Source organism: Onychomys torridus, chromosome 4 (assembly GCF_903995425.1).
Source record: "Onychomys torridus chromosome 4, mOncTor1.1, whole genome shotgun sequence".
Classification (NCBI taxonomy): domain Eukaryota; kingdom Metazoa; phylum Chordata; class Mammalia; order Rodentia; family Cricetidae; genus Onychomys; species Onychomys torridus.
The window spans coordinates 127,455,479-127,483,258 of NC_050446.1; positions in this window are offsets into that span (position 1 = coordinate 127,455,479).

Here is a 27,780-nt window from a genome sequence, read left to right on the forward strand (position 1 = left end):
GGTGACTGTGGCCAAATTCATGGGACAAGTTCAATCCCTGGGACCCACCCAGTGGGAGGAGTTAGCAAATTGTCCTCTGACTTTCACAAGGGCATTGTAGCACACACATTTGTGCAGGTGCATTGCCTTGGTCATGGGGTCTCATCACAACATAGAACAGTAACTAAGATGAGTGATGGGCAGTTGTGAGCGGCCTGATTTGGGCTCTAGGAAGCAAACAGAACACTGGTCCTCTGAAAGGGCAGGCAGTGCTCTTCACTGTTAGTGTCTTCCCAGCCCTGGGGCTATTTTAGTTTAGTGTTTGTTTGTTTGTTTTTCTTTTTTGAGACAGGGTTTCTCTGTGTATCCCTGGCTGTCCTGGAACTGGCTGTTTTAGTTTTAATTGACATAAATTATAATTATAGTTTAAATTCCAGTCTGTGAGTTGCACTGGCCACATGTGGCTAGTGGCTGACACCGTGGGTAGCAAAGGCACAGAGCACTTCTGCAATCCCAGAAAAGGCTGGTTCTGGATCAGGCTAAAACAAGGCAGCTACTGCCTCCCACCTTGATGGAGCGAACAGGACAGCTTCCCCACCAAGCAAACTGACAGCAGCAGTTGCCAAGCCTGGTTATGGAGGGAACAAAGCTGCTGCCAGAGACAGACGTATGGTTCGCAGGGCCCAGTGAGGAGCCGAGAGTGATGGGCCCTTGTCAGAAACATTAAGACTCTAAGTCTGGTGGTGCAGGCCTGTCAGCTCAGCACTAAGAAGACTGAGATGTGAGGAGCGTGAGTTCAAGGCTAGCCTGTGCTACATACTGAGACTCTCCTGCCTCAAAACAAAATAAAACAAAAACTGAGACTCTATAACAGGGATGACAAAAAGCTTTATACTGAGTAGGAGGCTCTTTCTACATGAGCTGCACCCCCAATCTGGGAGTGACAGACTAAATAAAGCGCAGGGGTACAGAGACCCAGAGATGTGTCTAGAGGGTGTCAGGGGACAGTGATGAAGAGTCTGAGGTACTAAAGATGAGAAAGTGCTGGTGAGGCAGTGTATGCAAGGTCACGGAGCAATCCAGAAGGCTGGGGGGGGTGTCAGAGGGTAGGGGCTGGAGGGGGTCAGAGGGTGGGGGCCTGAGGAGCTCAGAGGGTGGGAGCTGGAGGGGTCAGAGGGGGGCTGGAGGAGCTCAGAGGGTGGGAGCTGGAGGGGTCAGATGGTGGGAGCTGGGGCCAGAGGCTGATGTGTCCTTGCAATCCAGGGCCATGAAGGCTTTTTCTTTTTTTCTTTTTCAGGTATGCTTTACTATTTGTGTGTGTGTGTGTGTGTGTGTGTGTGTGTGTGCGCGCGCGTGCGCGTATGCCTGTGGGTGCCTGTGGATGCCAAATGAGGTCGTCAGGTTTCTTGGAGGTGAAGTGACAGGAAATTGTGCTGAATGTTGGGACCAGAATACCAGAATACGGGGCCCCTGCAGGAGCAGCCAGTGCTCTTAACCACTGTGCCATCTCCGGACTCCAAACTGTCCTTTCTGTAGTACAAATGCTTTGACTTGGTTCAGCATAGGACTCTTCATTTTTGGAATAAAACTTCAAACTCTCAAATACTTTAAAATTAGCATAAGTTAATTATGCACAAGTTAATTAGCATAGATTAATCATACATAATAGTCATCCTTATTATAATATTTTCATACATGTGTATAGTGTATTTTGATTATATTCATTCCATTCCTCTTTCTTTTTTCATTTTTGTTTTTTTGAGATAGGGTTTCTCTGTGTAGTCTTGGCTGTCCTGGAACTCTGTAGACCAGGCTGGCCTTGAACTCACAGAGATCCACCTGGCTCTGCCTTCTGAGTGCTGGGATTAAAGGTGTGCGCCACTACCGCCCAGCTCCATTCCCCTTTCTTGTCCCCTCCCACTCTTGCTGATCTCTTCTTCCTAACAAGTCCTCCTTCTATGTGTGTGTGTGTTTATGTATGTGTTTATGTGTGTGTGTTTGAGTGTGTTTATGTATGTGTTTATGTGTGTGTGTTTATGTGTGTGTTTATGTATGTGTTTATGTGTGTGTGTGTTTATGTATGTGTTTATGTGTGTGTGTGTTTATGTATGTGTTTATGTGTGTGTGTGTGTATGTGTGTGTGTGGGGCTTATGTGATGTGTGTGTGTGTATTTACATATGTGTGTATATGTATGTATGTGTGGTGTGTATGTGTGAATATAGTGTGTGTGGTGTGTGTATGTGTGTGCATGAGTGTGTGATGTATGTGTTTATGTATGTGATATGGTGTGTGTATGAGTGTGTGATGTATGTGTTTATGCATGTGTATGCAATGTGTGTGTGATGTATGTGTTTATGTATGTGTGTGTGTGATGTGTGTGTATGTGTGTGTGATGTGTATTTATGTGTGTGTGTGATGTGTGTGTGTGTGTATGAGGTATGTGTGTGTGATGTATGTGTTTATGTATGTGTGTGTGATGTATGTGTATGTGTGTGTGTGATGTGTATTTATATGTGTGATGTGTGTGTTTATGTGTGTGTGTGTGGTATGTGATGTGTATTTATGTGTGTGATGTGTGTGTTTATGTGTGTGTGTGTGTGTGTGTGTGTGTGTGTGTGTGTGTGTGTGTGGTATGTGTGTGTGGTGTATGTGTCCCAATGACTTGATCTGGCTTGCTTACTGGAGGCTGTGGGAGGGGTAATTTACAGGAGCATGTGTGGCTTACCAGTGGCACACCACTGAAGAAAATGATGGGTCTCCGTCTTTTGGACTCATGTGTCTCTAGGCTGGAATCATTAGGAGACAGGGTGAAGTCTCGCTTTTTCTTTTTGAGGACAGGAGCATGAGGCTGAGGAAGTGACCGGCTTAGAGTCTGGATCTGGCGCTCTCCTGTGAAGGAAGTCGGTACACATCCTGTGGGAGCCTCTCCTGGAGGCAGGGCTGGGCAGGAAGATTCCAGACTGTTCCAAGTGTCAGAGAAAGCGTTGCCTACTTGCTTCCGCACGTGCTACTTCCCGAGAAGGTGTTTCATCAACAGAAATGCTGATTCTCTGGCTTTCTCACGCTAAATTTAGAAATGACATTTGCATTTCCGAAGATCAACAGTGCCAGCTTAGAAACAGCTCCCAGAGCTCAGCGGCCAAGTGAATAGTTTTCCTTTCTTGGCTGTTGGAAATTAGCAAAATTAGGACGTGCCTGTAGTGGGGTAGATGAAGATAGTTTAATATAGTGAATGCATCCTTTTTAGGAGGTAAAAATGAATTGTATCTTGACTTTCAAAAAGGCTGGGGGTGGGATTAAACCCCTGTACTTTCTACCTCATTCATTTAAAATATAATTGCAGGGACTCTAGCTAAATATTCCCTGTATCCCCAACTCCCCTCTTCCTCCTGGGTCCTTCTCAGTGCCCATTTTGTCTTTATTTTGCAGGGCAGGGGCAGTGGATGGACTAATTTTGAACCTGAAAGTTTCTTATTAAAATGTATTTATTTATCATGCACACGCATGTGTGTGGGTGCACACAGGTCACAGGGTGTTGTGGTAACTTGCAGGTGTTGGTTCTTTCCTTCATCTGGGTTCCAGGGGTGGAACTCAGGCCATCAGACTTGGTGGCAAGCACCTTTTACCTGCTGAGCCATCTCACTAGCCCCAAACCTGAGCATTTCTGATGCCTCATTGACAGCTCAAGTTTAGACAGAAGTTCCTTTTATTCCGCAGCTCACCATTTCTGACTGTGCCCCTGTGTGCTTATTAGTCTGGCCGATGGAGTTCAAATATTTGAAGTGTTACACTGACATTTTTCCATCTTGGCAGAGTTCTTACAGCTATTGAGCAAAGGAACAAACAGCTTGTTTCCTGGTCAAGAGGGCGGGAAGCTGTCGACTCCCATCTGTCTGAGGGGTTGTAGATCTCCTTTGGTGGTAATGTTCTACCACTTTCCAGAGTCTATGAAATCATGAACGTGTGTCACCATAAGAGGGCAGTGTGCACTCTCTTCAGGAGCCCATACAAACTCTGCGTACAAACCCTGTGTTTCCCTGTCGTAGGTAAAAGGATTTGTCTGGCAAAGGGCAAACCCATTAGGCATCAACATCCTGCATTTTCTGGTGTTGCTTGTCATCATGGAAGCAATGATTGGAAAGTCCTGATCACCCGCACGATCTCGACGGCACACGTCTCTAAGCATTCGCTTTCCAAGTTACGGCTTTTCGTTTTTTACCTGTGCTAGACACACGAGCCAGAGACCTAGGAACACTTTCCCCGGGTTGTTAGGCAAGCCTGTCTTCACTCTGGTCCTGAGGTAACAAGACAGCAACAGCTAACGTTTAAAAAAGAGCCTTTATTTGCCTTCCCTGGGCGTGGGGGATGTCATAATGTTCTGGAAAGTTCTCGCTGACAAAAACCTAAGGCAAACATACAGGAACAATTAGTGAATTATTTTTTTCAGACTTGTTTTTTTTCTTCCTGAGATACCTAAAAGAGTAGAAGCTTTGTTTTGTTTTGCTATTTCTTATGGACCCCACAGTCCAGAAATCAAAGTCCAGAGGTGGCATCTGCACGTTTGAAATATGGTCTACTGCGACACCATAGAACCTCAATGGATGGATCTCTTTGGCAAATGGACCTGGAATTGGCAAAATCACGATTGTGTCAATGTTCCAGCCCGTGTTTGTGCAGGTGTGAAGCAGTGAAGTGGGGGCTCAGGACACACTTTTCTCCTTTATACAAAATTCAGCAAACGGATTGCTTGCTTTAGAACTGCAGGACAGAGTCACCTCTGGAGGCTGCTGGGTGATATTCTGCTGACTGAGGGTGTACGCTGCTGTTCTGCCAGGCTCTCTAGAGGGCAGTAAGGGTTGGCTGTTCTTTGTGGATTTTCTAAGATGAGGGATCTTCCTTGGGCAGCTGCAAAGGTCAGGGAGGGCAGCCAATGCTGCCACAGGGGGAGAGGCAGAATGTTCCAGAAAGGTGATGCTGGGTCCTCTTAGGTCTTGAGAGCTGGTATCTGGTGATGATGGACAGAAAGAACTTTCTCCTTTTCCCAACAGGAACAGTTAGAGGGAATATGGTTACAAATACACCTTCGTACTGATGGCTGGCTGGGGATTCAAGAATTAGACGGCTCCTAGGACGGTGCTTTGCAGGCTGCAGGAAGCTCCTGTTGACAAGCCCTAGCGGGGAGCTGGGAGGAGAAATTTGTGACCCTAGGGTGCTCTACCAGAGACAGTCATGCTCCTAGAAGACATCTGGAGACTCATTCGATTGTTTTTATTCAGAGAAAAGAGCTTGTGGTGTCTAGGGATGAGAGGGCTCCTCTATTGATGGAGAAGTATTGATACCACACCCCAGCAGAACAGGGTGGATAGACTCACTGGGGAGGGAGGGGAGGAGGGAGGGGAGGAGGGAGGGGAGGAGGGAGGGGAGGAGGGGACTTAGGGAGCCAAGCACAAAGTACAAAGTTCCAGGAACCAACTGAGCGTGTGGCAAGAGAGAAGGTTTCGGTGAGGTGGCCCAGTGAGGTCCCTTCTGAGCTGCTGGGAGTTTGGGACCTAGCCTTGCTGAAACTCTTGGCTGGCCTTATGCACTAAGGCTTTGCTCAACCTCCTCCCTCCCTCCCTCCCTCTCTCCCTCCTCCCTCCCTCCCTCTCTCCCTCCCTCCCTCCCTCCCTCCTTCTCTCCCTCTCCCCTTCCCTCCCCCTTTTGCTCTCCTTCCCTCCCTCTCCCTCCCTCCTCCCCTATCTTGTTGCAGGCCCAGCATAGAAATAATGATGTTCCCTTTTGGAGGCTTGTCTCCAGGAACAGGAGTTTCCCAAACAGAACTTTTGCACAGGGCAGACTTTGGATGGGTATTACAGAGCTCAGCGGTTCTGACTCTCAATGGGGTAATTTTGTCTCTGGGTGGTAGGAACCATGTCAGGAGACACATTTAGGTTCTTATGAATGAGTTGGAGTGTTGCAGGCACTCAGTAGGCAGAGGCCCTGGGTGTGTTTTAGACTGTGTAGTGTAGAGGGAGCTGCCCTCTGCCCCAGGCCCTATCTGCCATCACTGAGATTGTTGCTCAGGTTCAGATGGGCACAATGCAGTTCCCATCCTTGCCTGCCCCAGGTCAAACATGTCCCCAGTTTGAAGAATTTACTACCCACTAGCTGTGGTGCATGCCTTAATCCCAGCATACAGGAGGCAGAGGCAGGTGGATCTCTGTGAGTTTGAGGCCAGCCTGGTGTATATAGGAACAAAACCAAACCCAAACCAAAACAGACAAAAAAACCAACTCATCCTTTGCAGATGGAATAATGGGAATTACATTCATTGTGAGCAAGTGAGTGAGTGAGTGAGTGAGTGTGTGTGTGTGTGTGTGTGTGTGTGTGTGTGTGTGTATGTGTGTACAACTGAGGTCAAAGGATAGCCTTGGGTGTCTTCTGCAGGAACCATCTGCTTTTGGTTCTTGAGACAGTCTTTCAGTGGCCTGGAGCTCAGCAATTAGGCTAGCCTGGCTGGGAACTCCCAGAATCCTCTTGTCTCCCTCTCTCCGCAGCACTAGGGCTATGGGTGGGTGCCACTATGCTGGCTTGAACTTGGGGTTTGAATTCTAGTTCTCAGGTTTTGCCTCTGGAGCCATGCCCTCTCCCCCTGGATCTGTATTCCCTATGTGCAGACTGCCTTAGGCTTCGGAGTAGTCACATGTCAGCTCCTCCCTACTAGCCCCTTGGTTTGTCTGTGGTGCTGGACAGTGGGGCTGTAGGTTGTGAACCTCTGAAGAGCACACACAAGGTCACACAGTGCCCTGCTGGCCCAGAAGCAGTTCTCCTGTAGATTTATTTATTTTTTAAAGATTTGCTTATTTTATTTTATGAGTATTTTTCTACTTGCATGTATATGCACCACATGTAGATAGTGCTTGTGGAGGCCAGAAGTGGGCACTAGACCCCCTGGAACCAGAGTTCTAGATGGCTGTGAGCTGCCATGTGGGTACTGGGATTTGAACCCAGGTCCTCTGCAAGAGCAGCCAGTGCTCTTAACTACTGGGCCATCTTTCCAGCTTGCTAATGTCTGTTTTCGGCCACTGCTTTCTACATTTTCATCTGCCAAAGTTTGGGAATTAAGTCATCACTGTCAAACTCACCGTACTCAGGGGAGAACGGAGCTTTCTGTGGCACAACGCTGCACCGCAAACCAAAGCTAATTCTTTAAAAAATTATGACATGACATCATGCTTTGATGTAATGTGATGTGACAGGCTGTGAGCTTTATTTCTGTAAGATCTCCTCAACATAAAGCAGGAAATGGATTAATATGGTTTACACTGCCCAGGACCCCAGAGACTGGACCAGACACCCCATCAGGCTCAGCCATATGCCCTACATACTAGGGCGGCACCGTCCAGCTGGGTGCTTAGATCCGTTTGGTGTGTACGGTTTGGATTCCACGTTCTTTCTGAGACTCTCTTAGGGGTCAGGATGGAAATGAAGAGCGGGAGGGGGAAGGGGCCTACGTTACCCGATTCATGCTACTGAGTTATGTGACTTTAGAGTGGGAATTCCCCTGGCTTCGTGGAGCATGGCCTGCAATCATAGTTCATCTCATGTGAAAGGAGGCTGGGATTTTAATGGTTGTCTGGTTCTGTGCTAAGAAAACCTTTGAGAATTCCTATGGGTTCACTCTAATGAATAATTTATTCAACCAGCATGGGAAGGGGCAGCCATAGCTTAGATGGCGTCTGTTTGGCCATCCTAACTCAGAGATGGGCATACATTGAGAATTTCTTCTCAGATTAGGAAGGTGGGGGTCCTAGAAGAGGGTTGAAGTGAGTGACTGGTTAGCTTGAGATAGCTTGGCTGGCCCAAAGCCTGCAGTCTGTGGTTATAACCGTGCTAAACTCCTCGTGAAGGAGCAATGCCCGGCGGCAAGTTTAAAAGCTGAGTCCAGATGAACGTAAGCCTGGAAACTTGGTGGGATGGGAGAAGAGAATGAGTTACATTCAGATACGGGAATGAATGATTCTCATTGGAGGAGAGTCACTAGAGGAATGATTGCATCTCATCCTGGTGCAGACGGATCAGTAGCATCTCCATGCATCCCTGTGTTGGGAGATTTTCTTTTGTCTCTCTTTGTGTACATGGATGTGTGCAGATTTGCATGTATGTATATGTGTGTATGTAGAGGCCTGAGGGCAACCTCAGGTGTTATTCCCCAGGCACTGTGCTTGTTTTGCAGTCAGAATCCCTGACCAACTCGGCTAGGTTGGTGGCTAGTGAGCCCCAGAGATCCTCCTGTCTCTGCCACGTGAGCACTGGGATTACAAGTGCACTTCACTTTTTCTTTGGTTTGAAAAACCTTTTGGTTTTTCAAGATAGGGTTTCTCTGTGTAGCTTTGTGCTTTTCCTGAAACTCACTCTGTAGCCCAGGCTGGCCTTGAACATACAGAGATCTGCCTGCTTCTGCCTCTGGAATGCTGGGATTAAAGGCGTGTGCCACCACTGCCTGGCTACTGCACTTGACTTTTTAAAATGTGCATTCTGGGCATTAAACTCAGGTCCTCATTCTTCCACAGCACACACTCTACCAACTGAACCATCTCCCTACTGCCTGTGGGGATTGGAGAATTCTGAGGTTGTGTGAGAGTCTAAATAAGAAGAATCACAATTGATTGGCAATGTCTGCCAGGGATGTAGAAGTTCTGTATGACAGCACACAGCATACATGTTCAGAACAGCTAATTCAAAGGCATGCTTGTTCTGGGGTTCAGAAATGGAGGGAGGGGAGGAGGGATGGAGGAGAGAGAGAGTAGAGAGAGGTAGAGAGACAAGAAAAAGGAAGAAGAGGAGAAAAAGAAAAGAAGAGGAACAGGAGAGAGAGAGAGAGAGAGAGAGAGAGAGAGAGAGAGAGAGAGAGAGAGGCATGATTGATTAGTAATGTCTACCATGGGTGTACGAGTTATGGGAGATAACACACATTCTATATCGACAGCTTCTGACTTAGACATAATGCACAGCACTGACATACATCATTTCTCTAATTGTCTTTGGCAGGTGCCTGTTTGATTTTCCCTCTTCATATTTTTATTTGCTTGTCAGGTAACCTCTGACCAGGTAACCAATAGCTGAGAAAGTACATCAGGAACTGTGGAGAATGTGGCTTGCTGGCTCTCATGCAGGCTCAAGATCAGCCTGCTTTCTTGTACAGCTGAGGACCACGTGCCCAGGGAATGACTCCACCCATAGTGGGCTGGGCATTCCTACATCAGTTAACAAACAAGACAATATGATTGGCCCAACCCTGCAGCTGAGTCTCCCTTCTCAGGTAACTCTTCTAGGCTGTGCCAAGGTGACAGTCAATGCTGCCAACTAGGACAATAGAGGAACCAGGATCTTAGGAATGACACCAACAAGAACTTGGTGTTTGAGTACAATAGAAATGCCTAAGACTTTGCACATGTAACGATAAGAGCGAGGACATCCAGGAAAGAGGTTAAGTGACATCCAGGGTAGCCCATGAAGGTGACTTTCACAGGGTGAAGGGTTCTAGGAAGGATGCTATGAGAAGACTGAAGGTGAACAGCTCCTGGTGGGCTACCAGTACCAATCCACAGAGCGTAGACTCTACAAGTTGGCCATATTGAATTGCCTGGAATGTTCTGGAATGTCGTCTATTGTGCAGCCCAGAGAGCTGCTCCATAGGTGCCTCTTCCACCTGCTTTCCACTGTGACCTGTCCACACTGACACCCACCCCACTGTCACCTGTTGCCAGGGCTAAAAAATTGCGATTTTCCAAGGTCGGGAACTGGGTGATGAGATAAAAGCCATTCTGATTCCAGAATGTTCCTTACCCTCCCAGAGTCTGTGCGTGTGAAAGAGGCCTCTGACATGCTTGTTCTCTTCCCTTCCTCCAAAGAGAAAGTTGTGGCCTTTGGACCTTGGTGATGGTTAGGGAGAGAGCAAGCAGAAAAGGATGTTGTAGAGAAAACAAAGTACCAGAGGGAAGGGCTGGGCTGTGGGGAGCCATCGAGGAGATGGGGGTATTGCTGGTGATCAAGAGATACGGATGAAGTTCACATCACATTTACCGTTCACTGCATGTTCCCTTAGCTGGGACCCAGATTGGGGCCTGCATAGGCCTAGTCCCAAGTCACCACTTCCTGAGTATCATCTATAGGGTCACTTGGGTCACATTCCACTTTATCATCAACCAGTCTGCAGACTCATCTCCAGGAGCTGTGGTGATGAGTCATCCTGTGGAATCAAAGTCTCTGACAGTTCCCAAGCTGTTGCATGGATGTGGTCACCCTCAGCAATTCCAGGATTGGAGTTAATGTTCACACAGATCTCAGGTCCCCAGAAAAGCTCCAGATGTGAGGGGCAGCTTGTGATTAGAAAGGTAAGTTGTGTAAGAAGTGTGTGTGTGTGTGTGTGTGTGTGTGTGTGTGCTGCAGGTAGGGTATAGGTAGAGCACTCTGAGGGAGCCTGACTTTGATGTTCTCTCTGACATCTGTCTGTCTCACTAAGATGTCCATTGCCAAGCACAGTCATTGCAGGTGAGTTTGGTTCTGTCTGCCCCTCTTGGCCTCACACCTACTGCCAATGCAGTCAGACTTGGGTATGTGGTCTGCAACTCTATGAAATGCAAGCTGTCTTAGTTACAGTTTCTATTGCTGTGATGAGACACCATGACCATGGCAACTTTTATAAAGGAAAACATTTAATAGGGTGACTTACAGTTCAGGGGTTCAGTCCATTATCATTATGGCGGCATGCAGGCAGACGTGGAGCTAGAGAAGGAGCTGAGAGTTCTACATCTTGTGCAGGCAACAGGAAGTGGTCTGTCTCACTGGGCATGGCTTGAGCGTATATGAGACCTCAAGGGCCACCTCCACAGTGACACACTTCCTCCAACAAGGCCACACCTCCTTTGGGGGCCATTTTCTTTCAAACCACCACACAAGTATTGTGGACACTTTGGGATGGCTTCCTAGGGTGGGACATGTTGGGTCAGGAGGACCCCTCTGTAAGCTTCCTGCTGCCTATGTGGTCATTAAGGAGAATATGGAAATTATTTTGGTGACTAGGAAAGAAAAGCAACTGGATTCACATGTCTTCTCTGCAGGGTCTGCTTCCTGGCTGCACAGGTCTGGCATGGAGATCTGGAAGGTTCTGGGGCATCATGTACACTGGCTGTCTCGAAGACAGCTAATAACTTCTCATTACCAAGAATAAATAAAAGAGAGTGGGGTTCCACCAGATGGGGGGTGAATAGCTTTAGGCTCAGTGGGTGAAGACTGTATTTTCCTGTACTGATACAGCTGGTGATATTCTGGACAGTGCCCATGGAGCTCCATGTGACCATGGAGAAAGGGGGACCTACCTGGTCCCCCAGAGTGCTGGAACTGATTGAGTGAGTGGTGAAGTGAGCCCTTAGAGATTGTCTTGGTTTTGTTTCTGTTGCTGTTATAAAATACTCTGACTGAAAAAACAAAATAAAAAAAACCCAAACCAACCAACCAAATAACCAAACCCCCCACCAACAAAATAACCACTCAGGGGGAGAACAGGCTTTATTTCAACCTATAATTCCAGGTTACAGTTCTTTATTGTGGGGAAGTTGTGGCAGGAACTTCAAACAGCTCCTCACATCCCATCAACAGTCAAGAACAGTGAGAAATGAATACATGCCCTCCCACTTGTTTGCTTGCTTGTGCTCAGCTCCATCTCTAATATTATACACAGTTCAGGACCAATTGTTGTAGTGGGTAGCCATCTGAAAATGGTCTGTTAGATACTCTAGGCCTGTAGCAATTTGAATGCACCAACAATGCTGAGAAACATTAGGTGAGTGTCCAGGCTGCCAGCTGCCTCTGTCTACTCTTGCAAGATTCCCGAAAGTTGCTTGCATCCATCTTCCATTTCTCAGGTACCATTATATTCCTTCTCAGGTCTTTGATGGTATTGAGACTAGCAGTTATAGTTACAACTTAGTATATATATATAATATCTTAGATAGAACATATTAAGTATTAGACTCAGGTTCTTTAGGATAGGACACCTTTTGGAATGACCTTTGTAACATGCCATTTACCTATGCTCTAGACTTCTCTGTATTTTAGTATGTGTTTCTTGCTTGATATTGTTTGAATTGGTTGTAGTTCCATCTTATCTACCGTCATTATCCCTCATTACTCCTTGACAATATTTGATAACCATTCCTTTGTATACAGTCTTGTATTAGGTTAGAACCTTCTTATTTAGACAAAAGGGGGAGATGTAGTGAGTAGCCATTCTAGCTTTGATCTGGAAGTTCCAACCCCCATGAGGCTTTGGTAACTATCACGCCTACAAGGCAGGGCTGAGAGAGGACCCTGAAGACCCAAGATCCAGATGGGCCAGCTTCCTTGGTTCCTGGACCCTGGACGCTGGAAGTAGACCGAGCAGAGTTCTCCAGAGAACACTGCCGGACTGCGTCACACCTTTCCCAGACCCTGTTACCTATCCCTTCCCTTGTAAGTTACCCCACAAAATAAACCTCCCTTTTAACTACGTGGAGTGGCCTTAATAATTTCACCAATAATTTTCCTAGGGCATGGTGCCACCCACAGTGGGCTGGGTCTTCCCATAGTCTAACTCAACATAGACAATCTTTCATCAAGACCCTCTTCCCATGTGATTGTAGGTTGTTTCCTATGGACAAAGCTAACCAGCACAGAGGGGAAAGCCACTGAGGTCATAGCCTAGTTTATTGCCTGCCAGATTTGATGTGATGCTTAGCAGGCATTAGGTCAGTTTCCCCCAATTCCACCATTTCTATCCACTCATTTAGTGCCCAGCTGTCCTACATCTTATGGGTTTCTTTCTCTCTCGCTTTCTCCTCCCAAGCTGCTGTTATGTGATGTCAAGGTGAAGACTTGACCTTCTGATTGCAGAGACAGTGAGCAGCACCTATAGTGCCTGCTCTTTCTTGAGTTCCTAGATGTGAGGCCTTCACAGGCATGTGACATTTATCTCACCCCCCCACCCATCATGGCTCTCCATCAGTGTATGTCACAAGTGTCATGCAAGCCCCACATGATGAGGAGTGTCACTAGAAGCTGGTCTTGGGAGAAGGAATGGAAGAGCTGGAGAAAATGAGCCCACTCATGCATACCTTGACAGCCAGAGAGGACAGACAACTCTTTCTGTCCATGAAAGCTGCACTCTATGACTTCATATTGGCACATGTGCCAGGCTGAAAATTACCTGGACTCTGAGCTCTGACCACAGCCTTCTTAGTCTGTAACCTTGGCTGTAAGGAGTTTTGGGCAGTAAGGTGATTAAGACAATTAAACTGCAAACACCAAGCAATTGGACAAGAAATCCAACCACCCAGAATGCCTGGACAGCATCACCCTGCAGGGCATCCAGTGACTGGGGCTTTAGCAGACTGTTGACACACAGCTGTCATGGAGCAGCCTGGCAGAGCACAGCCTTTCAGAGTATGTCCATGGAGATGATTCAAAGCAGAAGAGATGGAGGCAGCTGGGAAGAGAACTGGCTGTTCTTTGACTTGGCCTTAGCCGCTGCATTTCATTCATGTATTTGCTGGGCTCTGGCGTGAAGGAGGTTTACAGGCGTCCAGCAACAGCCCCCAGTGTGTGGTCAAGCACAGCGAAGGCATTTCCATCCCACAAGGGAGGTGGTCTGTGATGGGTTCGCTGGGGATAGTGTGTAAGGGGCACCTTACTCCTTTGTTTGAGACAGGGTCTCATATAGCCTAGGTTAGTCTCAAACTCATGGCATAGCTAAGGCATGTAATTAGGGATGACCTTGGGCTACCTCTGCCTCCTGAGTGCCAGGATTACACCACTAGGTTTTATGCAGTGCTGGAGACTGAACCCAGGGCGCTGTGCCTACACATAAGCCCTCTGTATCCTATACATGAACTCTGTGAACTACATCCCTAGCCCATAGCTCCTTTGTAAGTGCCATCTGTAAGGATAATTTTCAAATGTCACTTATGTGCTACCCATACAACCCAAACCCTGGGTATATTGATGCTTCCTGTGTTTCATCTTGTGCCTGGCCACATTGCAGCTTCAATTTATTGGATGTGTATGTGGGGATAACTTAAGTCGGTTTAAAAGGGCCTCTTTCCTAAAGACACACCTCATCTCAGGGGGTTTCTAGGCCAAACACTCCCCACATTTCATCCTTCTCCCCCTTCTCTCTGGTAAACCAAGACATACTCCCATTTCCGAAGCTTTCCTGTGTTGTGTGTGTAGTGCAGAAATAATATGTTTGTGTGCTCGGCATCTGGACCATCCATCTCATGTCTCCCAGATGCATCTTTCAGTCCCTGAACATCTGGGGTTCCCACTTGCAAACACATCCAAGATTACCCAATAGTTTAAGTTAGACTTTCAGCTGGATAAATTGTCTCACACATTTGGAAGGGAAGGCTGTGTGATCACATTTGGATTTTAAAGCAAGGCCATTGGCTCCATTGTGTTTTTACGGCTTGACATTGTGCATCATCTAGATTTTAGGTCTTTTTAAAAGAGATTTATGTATGTATGTATGTATGTATGTATGCATGTGTGTATGTATGTATGTATGTATGTATGTATGTATGTATGTATGTATGTTTTTTTGAGACAGGTTTCTCTGTGTTGATTTTGGTGCCTGTCCTGGATCTTGCTCTGTAGATCAGGCTGGCCTGAAATTCCCAGAGATCCGCCTGGCTCTGCCTCCCAAATGCTGGGATTAAAGGTGTGTACCACCACTACCCGGCAAAGAGATTTATTTTTATTTGTGCATATGTATGCATGTCTGTGTGAGTGCATGCTGCATGTGAACCAGAGCCCAGTGAGACCAGAGAAGGGTGTCAGGTCACCTGGAGCGTGAGTTACAGGAGGTTGTGAGCTGCTTGATGCAGGTGCTGTGAACTGAATTCAGGTCCTCTGGAAAAGCAGTAACTGATGGCTAAGCCGTCTTCAGCGCCTGAACACAGCTTGTTCAGGATTTGAACTTCTGTCCTCATGCTTGCCCCAACAAGCGCTTTATCCACTAAGCCACCAGGCCCTAAAGTTTAGATCTGAAAGTTGGTTCTGAATAGAATGTACTCAAAGATGAAGTGACATGTGTATGCGGTGGACTTACCAACATGGTAAATCCAAGAACTTCTATTATTTACCTACTCATAGCAAGTGAGATAGTTTCTTTTTTGTGTGTTTATTTTTATTAGCATATGGTAATTCTACTTAATGGATTTTATCATGGCATTTTCATACACACACACACATGTAAAGGAGCAGAGGAGATGTGGGAAGATGGGTCGGGGAGGGGATGAGTAAGAACAAAGTCTGGTGACACGTGTATGAAAATGCCATAATGAAGCCCATCAGTTACATGTTAACTTAAACATTCAGTTGAAATTCTAATTTGTTTATGAGGGGGAATAAGCCCAACCTCAGCTATTACATGTAAAAATATGATTTGAAACTTTCTCTGGCTCCGTTAGTTTCCTGGGGTGTGGTAACAAAATACCTTGATACTCTATCATTTAGAACAACAGACACGTTCACTCATAGCTGTGGAGGACAGGAAGTCTGAAATCTGTGTTGCTGGGCCAGAGTCAAGATGTTAACAGGGCTGTGTATGGTCACTTGCCTCTTCCTTGGTGGCTGCTGGTGTTCCTTGTGGCCACATCCCTTCACCTTAGTAATCACATGCCCTTGTCTTCTCTATGTTGAGAGTCTTTGTTTCTCCATACCCAGCTTACTCAAACCTGAGAAATAGTCTTTATGGTATCTGGTAGCATTGCTGGTTTCTTAGGATGTGGGCATCTTTTGAGGTCCATTGTTCCGCCCATCATTTACATATGTTCAGATGTCTGTGGAGGAGGTTCTACTTCAGACCTAGAGCCAGCTGCTCAAACATTGCCACCAGAACTGTTCTCCATCTTCCTCCTTCGTTGGTATTAACAGAATGCCACCAGGCACTGTAGACAAAGGACAGACTGGTTTTCCAGGTCAAATGCTTGTCTGTTTCTGTCAATCAATTGTGGCCAGGCCCATTTGTCTATGAGTGTTCTATAGTTGAGTTAGTGATTGCAGTGGAGAGCCAGTGGCTTGTGATGCCTCTGGTAGTCTCTCCTCTTGTCCCAGGGCTTAAAGGCCTCTGCTCTTGACTGACATCCTGACAATTAACTAACTACAAATGGGGGAAAAAAACCCAAAGTGGCAGATAAGGCTCAGACTTGAACCAGTCAACGTGGCCAGGGAAATAGAAATCTCTAACAGGGTCTTGTGTCCACTTTTGTTCCTAGTTAAATCTTGCTTAAAACACATGTACTTGGGAGGTGGAGGCAGGAGGTTCAGGAGTTCAAGGTCATGTTAGGCTACTTGCTGTGTTTAGGCAGCCAGCTTGGTTTACATGAGTTCTCTCAAAAGACAACTGAAATAGCAGTAACTAAACTAACTCCCAACCCAATGCCTGCCCCCGACACCCAGACAGAGCAAACAGACCAGACAAAACAGAACTCCATGAGCACAGATGAGAGAGGCCTTGCTTTCCATAGATCTTAAGTCAGATGGCAGGGCAGGGGAGAATGGATGCTAGCAAGACCAGAGAACGCACCACTGAAAATGCCTTGCTTGGCAAGAATAGAGGTCCCCACTGAGAGGAGGGGCCTTGAAGATGCAGATGAGAGGGGATGGTTGGGAATCAGGGATAGTTCTGGCATCAATTTAGAATGCCACATAGTCCTTACAGCAAAGTATGGGGGACAGCCAAGGGACAGGTAGAAGATTCTAGAGAGTGTAAGGGGATAGAAATGGCCATTCTTTTTATTGGGAGGGGATAGGGAGGGCGGGAGGAGGGGAGGAATGAGTCACAGAAGTTAGAGCAGAGTTGCGGGTGAGGAATCTTGTAGGGTCAGGTGCGTGGTAAGAATGAAGGATGAGGTAACTGTCAGCAGAACGGGCTGACCAAACTGGCTTCCGGGTCTGTATCTGCTGTGAGATGTGTCCTTCCTCCAGCGTTTAAACGGCTCTCCTGCTCAAACTTTCTGATCCCAAGTGCAGGCCCCACCCCACCCCCTGTTCTCTAAATCAGGATTTCTGAGAATAATGAAACTCTTCCGTTAAGAGCTTTGAACTTACAGGAGATTGTTAAAATGTGCTTAACTCTTGATCTTCACAACCAAGACGTTTTTAAATGCTTAAACCATTTTATCATAATTTTGCTTTTCGACAAAGTATTTTGAGATAATTTTTTAATGGAAGATGCCATATAAAAATAAATTGGTTTGAAATGGCAGAGGCTTTAAAAAGATTATCATAGATTGATAAAGTGGGTCACCTCCTTACGTGTTTGGCACTGTGCCCAGGGAAGGAAAGTTAAAAAAAAGAAAGAAAGAAAAAAAGAAAAACAGAAAGAAAAAGAAAAGAGAGATGCAAAAATTGGGAAAGGGCAGGGAGCATTTAGCTCAGAAAGATGAGCCTTGTAATGTTCAAAGAGAACAGTGACCTTTCACCCGGCAAATGATGACCTTTGTTCTCATGCCCTAAATGTATTCTGGTGGGGAACATGGTAACATTTTTAGATTTCTGACAGCTGAAAATGGTGTGCCTATGTGTGGCTCTTAATGAAGAAATAAGAAACACAGTGTGGCCATATACTTAATATTCCAGGGAAGCCGGGGAAGTGTTAGAAGAGGTGAAATAAGAAGACCTTCGCCTCTGGGCAGTTAGTACCTGTCTAGAAAACGGCTCAGCCTGTCAATATATTGATGCTTGCCTCTGCATGGCAAAGTCTTTGGGCAACAGCGATGGGCCTCTTCCCAGCAAAAGTCTTTGGAAAATTATTGTGTTAAGATTCAATATCGATCAGTCTCAGAATTTGGCCTGAGTGCAGATATATGGGCAGTGTGGACCAGAATAGTGCTCAAGTCACTGTTGATCTCTAAGACTCCATGGAAGGTTTCAGAAGGTTCCTTGACCCCAAACCCATCTGAGTCATTTGCTAAAAAGACATCATCTTTGATCTTGCCGTAGACAAGGTATGTCAGGGTCTGGGAGTTTGATCAGTTTTTTTCTCTTCAGAGTTTTAAGCTTCATTTACACATTGACATTTAAATTTTATTCATTTTGGATAGGTGATAATAGATGATTATAGATTAAATTATATACATTCACGAGTAAAAACTTAAGAGATTTAAGGTAACATGTAGGGACATACAAGCCTGGGTCTTTGATTTTCCAGGTGTTTTTTCCTCTTGCCAGATGCAAACACTGTTGCCCTATCCTTGTATGGATATTGAAAGCCTGCCAATCATGTGTCCATCTCTGTGTGTATGATAAGAAAGAGTAAAGACAAAACAGGCTGTGAACATACATGTATACATATATACACACATACAGCTTTGTAGAGATACATTTGGGATAGAAAATACAGCAATTATATACATGATTACCTGAGTTTTCTAACAATTTTCTTTTTAAATTGTATGTGTATGGGTGCTTTGCCTGTGTGTACATATATGCACCATGTGTGTGCCTGGTGCCTGGTGAAGGCCAGAAGAGGGTGTAAGATCCTCTGCAACTGGAGTTACAGTAGCTGTGAGCTACCATGTGGGGGCTGGGAATAGAACCCAGGTCCTCTGAAAGAGCAGCAAGTGATCTTAACCACTAAGCCATCTCTCTGTCCTTCCCCTCTCCCATCCCCTTAAAGCTTAATTCTGTAGCTCCTCATTCAAAGCAATCTTGTTAGGTTTTGGCTGTTGACTTGATGCTCTGTCATTGATCAGAGTCTTCCTGACAGATATCCAGCTCGTCTCCAGCAACTGCCAATGACAGACAATGCTGTAAGGGATATTTTTGTCATTTTTATACAGGAGGAGAACATAAAACACTGTAGTAGATGGACCTTTGAATTTCAAGTCATAGAAAATGAACCTTGGCTTGTATTAATAAAGAAATAATTTAATAGAGGATTTCCAGAAGGTGAGAGTGCAGAGAAACCAGGAAAGAGTCAGATCAGTCAGTAGAAGGAACTGGAATCATTCAGACAGGCCTGGAAGAAGCAGGATCTTTGGTAGAAACTGGAATTTCACTCAGGAGCACAGAAGCCGCCATTTTGGAAACTGGATGCAGCTCTCCAATGCCCCTGGTACCTTTGCCTAGGAGATGGTATGTGACCCAGTTTTAATTTTTTAATTAATTAATTGTGTGTGTGTGTGTGTGTGTGTGTGTGTGTGTGTGTGTGTGTGTGTGTCTGTGTGTGTGTGTGTGTGTGTCTGTGTGTGGGGGGGCGTATGTCAACAACTCTGATATTGGAGCTTATGTATTATGTCTGAGCTCCAGGGGAGTCTGGGAAATCAGAATAAGGTGACAGTGAGAGTTTCTCTGATGCCCACCAAGCTTCCTAAGTGAGTCAAAGTCTTACACAAAAGGAGACGTGATCACTGGGTTTCTCCTCAAAGCTGATACAGTACCAAGGCTTTGAACACAGGGAATTTCTTTGTAAGGTGACCCCAGGAAGCACAGGTGAAGGCTTGGGGAAACTGAGGCAGGAAGTGCAGGAATGTCAACTAAGGAATGTCTTAGTGTGTACCATCCAGGACTATGTTCCCTTGTGGGGGTCCTGAGGACCTGCATAAACACACACTAGAACTGACCCAGGGCTTCTGGGAAGGCTAGAGGCTGTGACCGCTCACAGCTCATTCTCTGCTAGGGTTTACTCACAGGGACCTCCTGCAGGGAGAACCATACCATCCCCAGGGAGGGAAAGAGTCAGGAAGGCTTGAGACAGGAAGCATCAAAGGCTCTGGTAGACTCAGGTTGAGTGTGAGGTGGGTAGACACCGAGTCTGCTACTATGGGCTCATTTGTGGAATAAGCTAAAAACGGTTGGCTGGGAAGGTGTCCCAGGAAGAAGGGAAAGACATACAGATTCCTTCATTGGTCAAAGCACTTGCTTTACAGGCACGAGAACTGGAGTTTGGGTCCCCAGCATCCACGTAAAAGGTCAGGTGGTTAGCCGGGTGTAGTGGCAAACACCTTTAATCTCAGCACTGTGGAGGCAGGGGTAGACAGATCTACATGAGTTCGAGGCCAGCCTGGTCTATAGAGTTTCAGGTCAGACGGGGCTAAATAGTGAGACCTTGTCAAAATAAAGAAAACAAAACCAAACAAAGAACACCAGTTAGGTGGATGGCCTGGACCTTTAATCCCAGTGCTGAGGAGGCAGAGACAGGAGGGCCCCTGAGGCTTGCAGGCCACCTAGTCTAGCTAAACTGGTTTAGTGAGAGACTTTGCTTCAAAGAAGGTTAAGGTGGGGATGATTGAAAAAGACATCTGATGTTGACATCTAGCCTCCTTACACATATACCTACAAGCACATACAAACAAGTACACAGACAGAAAGACAGACAGACAGACAGACAGACAGACACACACACACACACACACACACACACACACACACGAAGAAAGACAACACATGCGTAAGCAGAAAGTTAAGGCTAACTATGGTTCATTCATTGATTGCTCAACAAATACCTTCTTGATGTATCTGATCCCTATGAAGACTATATAAAACCCGATCAATAGTGTGAGCATCGTCTTCTTTGTTTACTATCGATAGACATCAGCTAATACGAGGCGCCAGACAGTGTTTGTGTCCTTGTCAGCCGGCAGGAATGTATTTCTATATGCCAATTTCTCCCCCTCTTTCTGAGCTGTACTGATGAGCACACATGAAATCGTGACTGCGCCATTAGGTTTGATGAATCCATATAATTGCTGCACAAATATTTTGAATTTAATTGCATGCAATGTAGTTAACACTCAGTCATCATTGCCAATAAGGGGGGCATTGGCAGAGATAATTCAAAACAGTGGGAAATCCAAAATCATTTATGGGAGGCTTTGGAGGCCCACATTTGACGCAGGGCAACTGAATCACCTATGTAATTCTATTTTGTTGAAGCTAGGAGGAAGATTTATTTTCATTTGAAGCAAAAAACATGGGCTGAAGGGAGAGAAGCATTGAAATATATTTTGGGTGTTGGTGAAGGTTGGCACTTGGAGTCTTCAGCCCACAGCCACTTTTGGACAGTGCAAAGTCTGGCGGCTCGACTCTCCTTAAATCAGGCCATCCTCCTTGTTGCTCCCGCCTACTAAGCTCCAGCCATGTATTGAGACATTCACAGAGATGAGCTCACTCTGTCTTCAGTGCTGCCATGATTAGGGGTATAGTGTGCAGAGGAGTAAAACTTCTAGAATCAAACCTGGTGGCTGTCATGGGAGTTTACGCCAAGTTATTAGTTCAGTGACACAGGTCAAGCCACTCAAAGCAGACAGGATGAATTTCCTCACGTAGTGATAGGAATAGCAGTACGCCGTTGATTATTGACAGACCGTGTTGACTCTGCGGGACAGGCTGCATCAAACACTCTCAGGTCTGGAGTTAGTTTCAAAACCAGCTTACAGGACCTGCTCTACACGGCTGCAGCCTGAGATCTTTTTTTTCCCCTCGAGACAGGGTTTCTCTGTGTAGTTTTGGTGCCGGTCCTGGATCTCGCTCTGTAGCCCAAGCTAGCCTTGAACTCACAGAGATCTACCTGTCCTTGCCTCCCAAGTGCTGGCATTAAGGGTGTTCGCCACCATGGCCCTGCATAGCCTGAGGTCTTAGGGAACCTTCCCGAGCAGTGCTTCTTAAACTTTTAAATGCTTCTGAGCTGTTTGGACCTTACTGATGTTGACCAGGTAGGTGTGGAGGCTTGAAAGGATGCTCGCAGTGGTGACTCGGGGGAAATCTGTTGAGGAACAAGGAGACAGACTCTCTGTCAAGTGTTTTCAATTCAGCATATTTTCTTTGTATCTGTAGCAAGCTTGGGAAAGAAGTGGTTCCTTTTGCTCTTATTTGCCATCCAAGGTCCAATTCTGCTGGGTGATACCTTTCTGTACGCTGTGAATATATGTTGCTCTCATTGGCTAATAAATAAGCTATTTTGGCCTATGGCAAGGCAGTTTAGAGGCTGGTGGGAAATCCAAGGAGAGAGACAGAGAAGGAGTCAAGCAGAAGCAGGAGAAGCAAAATGTGAGAAAACAGGTAATGCCATGAAGCCACGTGGCGAAACAGAGATTAATAGAAATGAGTTGAATTAAGAGCTAGTTAACAATGAGCCTGAACCATAGGCCATACAGTTTGTAGTTAATATAAGCCTCTGTGTGTTTACTTTATAAGTGGCTGCCGGACTGCAGGTGGGAAAGAGTCGTCTGGACTGCGGGGAAACTTCCAGCTACACAATTCAGACTTTAGATTTCCACAAAGTCTTCTAGTCCCCTGGATCCCTTCCTTAGACAGCCTCCTTCCAACTTCCAGTGGGCATGTAGTTAGAGTCTGAAAAACATCATAGGAGTGTAGCTACAGACACAAAATCCAGGGGTACTGAAGCATTTCACTTTAAAGTGTTCTTCATTTGGTATTCTTTGATAATTTCACACATGTGTATAACGTATCTTGATCATATTTACTTCCCATATCCCTCTTTCACCCTTCCCATCCTCTCTAGGGCCCTTCTTCCCACTTCCTACTTTCATGTCCTTTATAAAAAGTGAACTGCTGAGTTGGGTGATAGTTGCTTGCCTGAGCAGAGGCGTGGGGGTTGTTCACCAGAGCATGGGCAACATGCCAGTGGCTACACCACTGATCGGCTCTCTCCTGGCAGCCACTAACTGCAGAGAGTGCCTCGGAGAGGGGTGGGGCCTCATGAGCCCCTCTCTAGTCTGGGCTGGAGTTTTGACTGGTTTGATCGTGCATCATCTTGAGAGATTCTGAGGACAGCAGCCGTGTCTCGTCCATTGGTCAGCATTTCACGGCACCCCTCCTCTTCCTCCAGCTCTGACATCATGTGTAGCACAGAACCCTTTAATGCTGGCTATTTTCTGTCTGTGGACATTTAATGTCTTGTATCTTATCTGTGTCGTCATCTGTAACAACAGTAACTAGTCGCTGGAGATTCAGAACTCAGGCAGGATGACTTCTCATTTGGTCTTTGTCCCTAGGAGGACACCGTATTTCTAGTATTTACTTTAAGCCTCACTTTGTAGATTAACATCCAAGGGTGGGGGGTAGCCTAAGCGGACTCATGAGAGGTGAGTTAGACTTGAACCTAAGCCTTCTACTTTAATTCTTTTAAAATTGAAGTTTTTGGGGTAGCAAATGCTGCATCAGCTCCAACTCCTGTCATCCAATCACCCTGGATGACAGAGATGTTTTCAGGGTCTTCCTGTGTTGCCCAGGCTGCCCTTTGAACTCCTGGGCTCTGGGGAGTCATCCCCCAGCCCCCAGTAGCTGGGACCATCAGCATGAACCATTATAAGTAAGAAAAGCAAATGGAAGTCGTAAAAGAAAGACATGTTTTTCTTACTTCAAACAATAGAGAAAAAAGATGAAAGAGCAACCAGGAGAAACAAATGCTAATGGCTTCTTTTGTACATTTCTGGATGCTTTTTTGACATATGTATTTAAGCAGATTTAAGGGCAGTCATGTTAAATTTTGTACATTTCAGAGCATATTATATATAATGTTCTTCAGCTTGCTTTTTTCCTTACATGCAATGAATTATCACTGACAGCAAGTCGATGCTGTTGTAAGCGATGTTGTCTAATTCTAACTGGCGTTTGTGATTACATGTTTATGCCCTGATTTGAGTGGCCAGTCTTCTCATGTAGTCCAGACTGGTCTTGTACTCATTAAGTAGTTGGGGATGTCTTGAGCTCTATCCTCCTGCCTCAGTCTTCCGGAGCAAGGATTACAGGCATGCACCACACTATCTGTAAACATCCCATGACTGTGACTTTCCAAGGGAGTGGGTGAGGAAGGAGAGCCGAGAGAAGGAACCTTCAATGAAGCCCTCCAGTCCTCCAGGGATGACCTTGAGGTGGGGGGTGTCTCAGGCTTTTGAAACGCCAACCTAACTGATTCAGGAAGATGCTGGCAGTATCAGGTAAACATGTTTTTCAATGTGAGCCATATTGTGATGGGCATTCTCTGATTTGTGTCTCTTGGTGCTCCCCAAAATTCTTAGATATGGAAATTCTAGAATGAAGGCTGTGGTAGAAAAGCTAGGCACCCACACAGTATCTATTCTTTCTTCCTCCTTACTGACAAAACAGTTGTTGGCTCTGCCAACAGGCCCTGTTTAAAACACGTCGCTGCTGTCCCTGAACAGAGAGACAACTGTGATCAGTGAAATGTAAGTGAGGTCCGCGGACCATCACAGAAGAGGAAACAAAAAGGTGGTAAAAGCCAGAGGTTGGGGAGGACGGCGCAGAAGAATCTTCAGGACAAGACGGCATGGCTGTACTCATGAACTTGAAGCAGCTGTGGTTGTCTACACAAGATTAAGACAGTCAACATCCCAGCATGGAGCGGGAGGGGCTTGCAAGGCACCACCCCTATCTGAGGAGCTATTAGCAGCTGATGACTGGTGTGGGGAGAGAGGGCCAGTTTTCTTCAGGACTGTGGCCATGTGTAGACTGTCCATGCTCAAGAGGCTGTCCTCATACCTACATGCATACGGGCAGCACTAACTGGACTCAGTGGGTTAGAAGAAAGGACATGTAATGGGAGGAGGCTAGGCTGGAAGGGGAACTGGAAGATGGACGTGATCAAAATACTTTTATATGGGGCTGGGAAGATGGCTCAGAGGTTAAGAACACTGGCTGTTCTTCCAGAGGTCCTGAGTTCAATTCCCAGCAACCACATGGTGGCTCACAATCATCTGTAATAAGATCTGGCTCCCTCTTCTGGCTTATAGGGATACATGCAAACAGAACACTGTATACATGATAAATAAATAACTCTTAAAAAAATACTTTTATACATGTATCAAATCTCAAAGATTAAGATAAAAATATATTAATGTATGTGGATGATGTCATGGGACAGAGCTTTGGAGGACATCTCTGCCAAGGTGTGGGATGCAACAGCCACACTTATGTAGGGCATGACTTTTGTGTATCTTAGCCCCTTTCCCCCTGCCCCTTGATTACTTTCTAAGGGTTCTATCTATAGAGATCTGTTGTGGTTTTGGATTTCAGCATAAGACATTTTTCTTCTTTCCAGCAGGAAGACCTTTCAGCTCATATCACAGACCACACAATCCTCTCAGGGCTGTGCACTACAGGTGCCACATGGAATGTGTGTGTGAACATAGCCCAACACCCAAGCACAGCCCGTATTCTATGATAGTCCATGTACCGAGCAGGCAGCTGGCTGTGCTGGGCTCTCCAGCCGTCATTTGCTCGCCCCCAGTTTCTGACCTACTGCTTATGTGTGATGCTGTTTCCACATGCTGAAGGATTTGTTTGCTCTGGGACTGACGGGACGATATGTACACAAGTAACTGGGCACAGAATGTGGTATGCAGGTGCTCACCACGGGTGTGCTCGGGTTAATGCTCAAGTTGGCATCCACCTTGTGTCTTCCTTCCTTCCTTCCTTTCCTTTCTCTCTTCCTTCCTTCCTTCCTTTCTTTCTTTCTTTTTTTTTTTTTAAAGAACTTGGCTCCTTGTTAGTATAAGTTGACCATCTGTGTTCCCCATCCATCATTTTCATGCCACTAGTATTTACTCCTCTGATTCCCGTCACCTAACAGTGCAGTTGCTTCTGATGTGGCAATCAAGGGCTAAAGTCAGTGTGCAATGAGTATTAGATGCAAACCACTGTGCCATGACAGCATTGCTTTATTTAAGCAAAACAAACAAATGAAGACAGGCTGGAGAGATGGCTCATGGTTAAGAGCACCAGCAGTTCCTCCAGCGGGCCTGGGTTAGATTCCTCACTTGGTGGGTCAAGATGGTCTGCAACTCTAGTTCTGGGGCATCTGATGCCCTCTTCTGGTCTCCACAGGCATTGCACATGTGTGGTGTACAGACATAGGTGCAGGCAAACAGCCATACGTGTGAAATAAAATAATAAAAAAGACATTTGTTTGTATATATGTGTGTGGTGGGGGAAGGGGGCTAGAAGGGACTTGCATGTGCATGTGGAGGTCAGAGGGCAACCTGCAGGAGTCAGCTCTCTCTCTCTCTGAAATGTGGGTCCCAGGGATGGATCGTAGGTCCTTAGGCTTGGTGGTTGTAAGCACCTTTACCCAATCAAGCATCTTGCTGGCCCCACAACGGCATTCCTCATACAAGGAACCAGTCACAGTCCCACCAGCACCTGGACCACAGAGCAAGGAGCCACCACTGTATGATCATAGACTCACAGTTCTACACGGCCATCCAAGACAAGACGGGAGAAAGAGTTCAATCCTCTCTTCTCTGGACTCAGGAGAAAAAAGCCGAGGGTTTCTCTGTGGTCTGGAAACTTTCTAGAACAGTGGTGTATGGAGCAAGCAGAATCTTGTTGACATGCCGATGATTTGTTTTTATGTGACTGTGAGGCTAAAAGAGGTCTGAGACCACTTTGAGTCTTGTTAATAACAAAAATATTATGTCTATTGTCTTCTCCGCCAAGATGGGAAAGATGCCACTGTGAAGAAAAGCTAGAATCCGCATGAGAAACATTGTCTGTAGGCTTCCCTTTCATCATACTGCGTGGCTGGGAGGAGCCAGGGGGAGAGAAAGAAGGTGCTGGATGGTGGGATGGTGGGGATCCACAGTGGGAGATGGAGCACTAGGGGCCTGCATGTGGATATTGAAAATGCAAAGTTGCTCACTGATTTGCAGCTGCATTAAGAGGAGGTCCCCAGACTCATGGTGGGGTTCTGAACTCCAGAGATGACATGATCCTGTGTGTGTGTGTGTGTGTGTGTGTGTGTGTGTGTGAGAGAGAGAGAGAGAGAGAGAGAGAGAGAGAGAGAGAGAGAGACAGAGACAGACAGAGAGAGACAGAGAGGAGGCATTTTACATATGTATGAGAGAGGGGGTATGTGGAGAAGGAGACACACACACAGAGACAGAGACAGAGAGAGACAGAGAGCTCACAGAGACGCATAGACTGACTTTTAACAAACTATAACTTGTTCACTCACCATAGTGACTGCATGTCTGGCTCCCTCCATGTCTTGTTGGTGACTCTCTGGCACCTTGATTCATCTTCTAGTTCCCCTCTCTTTGCCTGGAAGTCCCACCTATACCTCCTGCCTAGCTAGCTATTGGCTGTTCAGCTCTTCATTAAACCAATCACAGCAATATATCTTCACACAGCGTACAAATGTCCCACAACAATTTATGATCATCATTGTTACTATTAGTTTGCATACATGTGGGGTTACATATGCTACAGTGTACGTGAGGTTCGAGGCCAACTTGTTTCTCTCTGTTCACCCGTGGGCCCCAGTGATCAAACACAGGTCACTATGCTTGAATGTGATGGCCTCTATTGGCTGAACCATCTCACTGGTCACAAATTCTTCTGTTGTTTTTGATGTGTACCCCAGGATAGCTAGCCTATGACCTTCCAGGGGTTCCCCTGTCTCTGCCTCCATTTTCCATGGGAGCATTGGGGTATGGTCACGTGCTACCATGCCTGACTTTATGTGGGCAGTGGGATCCAGAGTCAGGTGCTCACACTGACCTGGCAAGCCCTTTACCCACTGAGTCACCTGCCCAGCCCAAACTCATTTGTAAAATGAGCAGAAATAAATGTCTCTTAGAGGCTTGCAGATTGACCAGGTATTCTATGCCAAGTGTCCATCGGTTCAAAGCCGTAATGAGCATTTAGTAATGTTTCTGCAGCTCACTGATGGCACATGGGAGGGGTCTGGCAAACAGGGAAGTTCAAGATTATGTGTCACTAGCACCTACCTTGGTGTT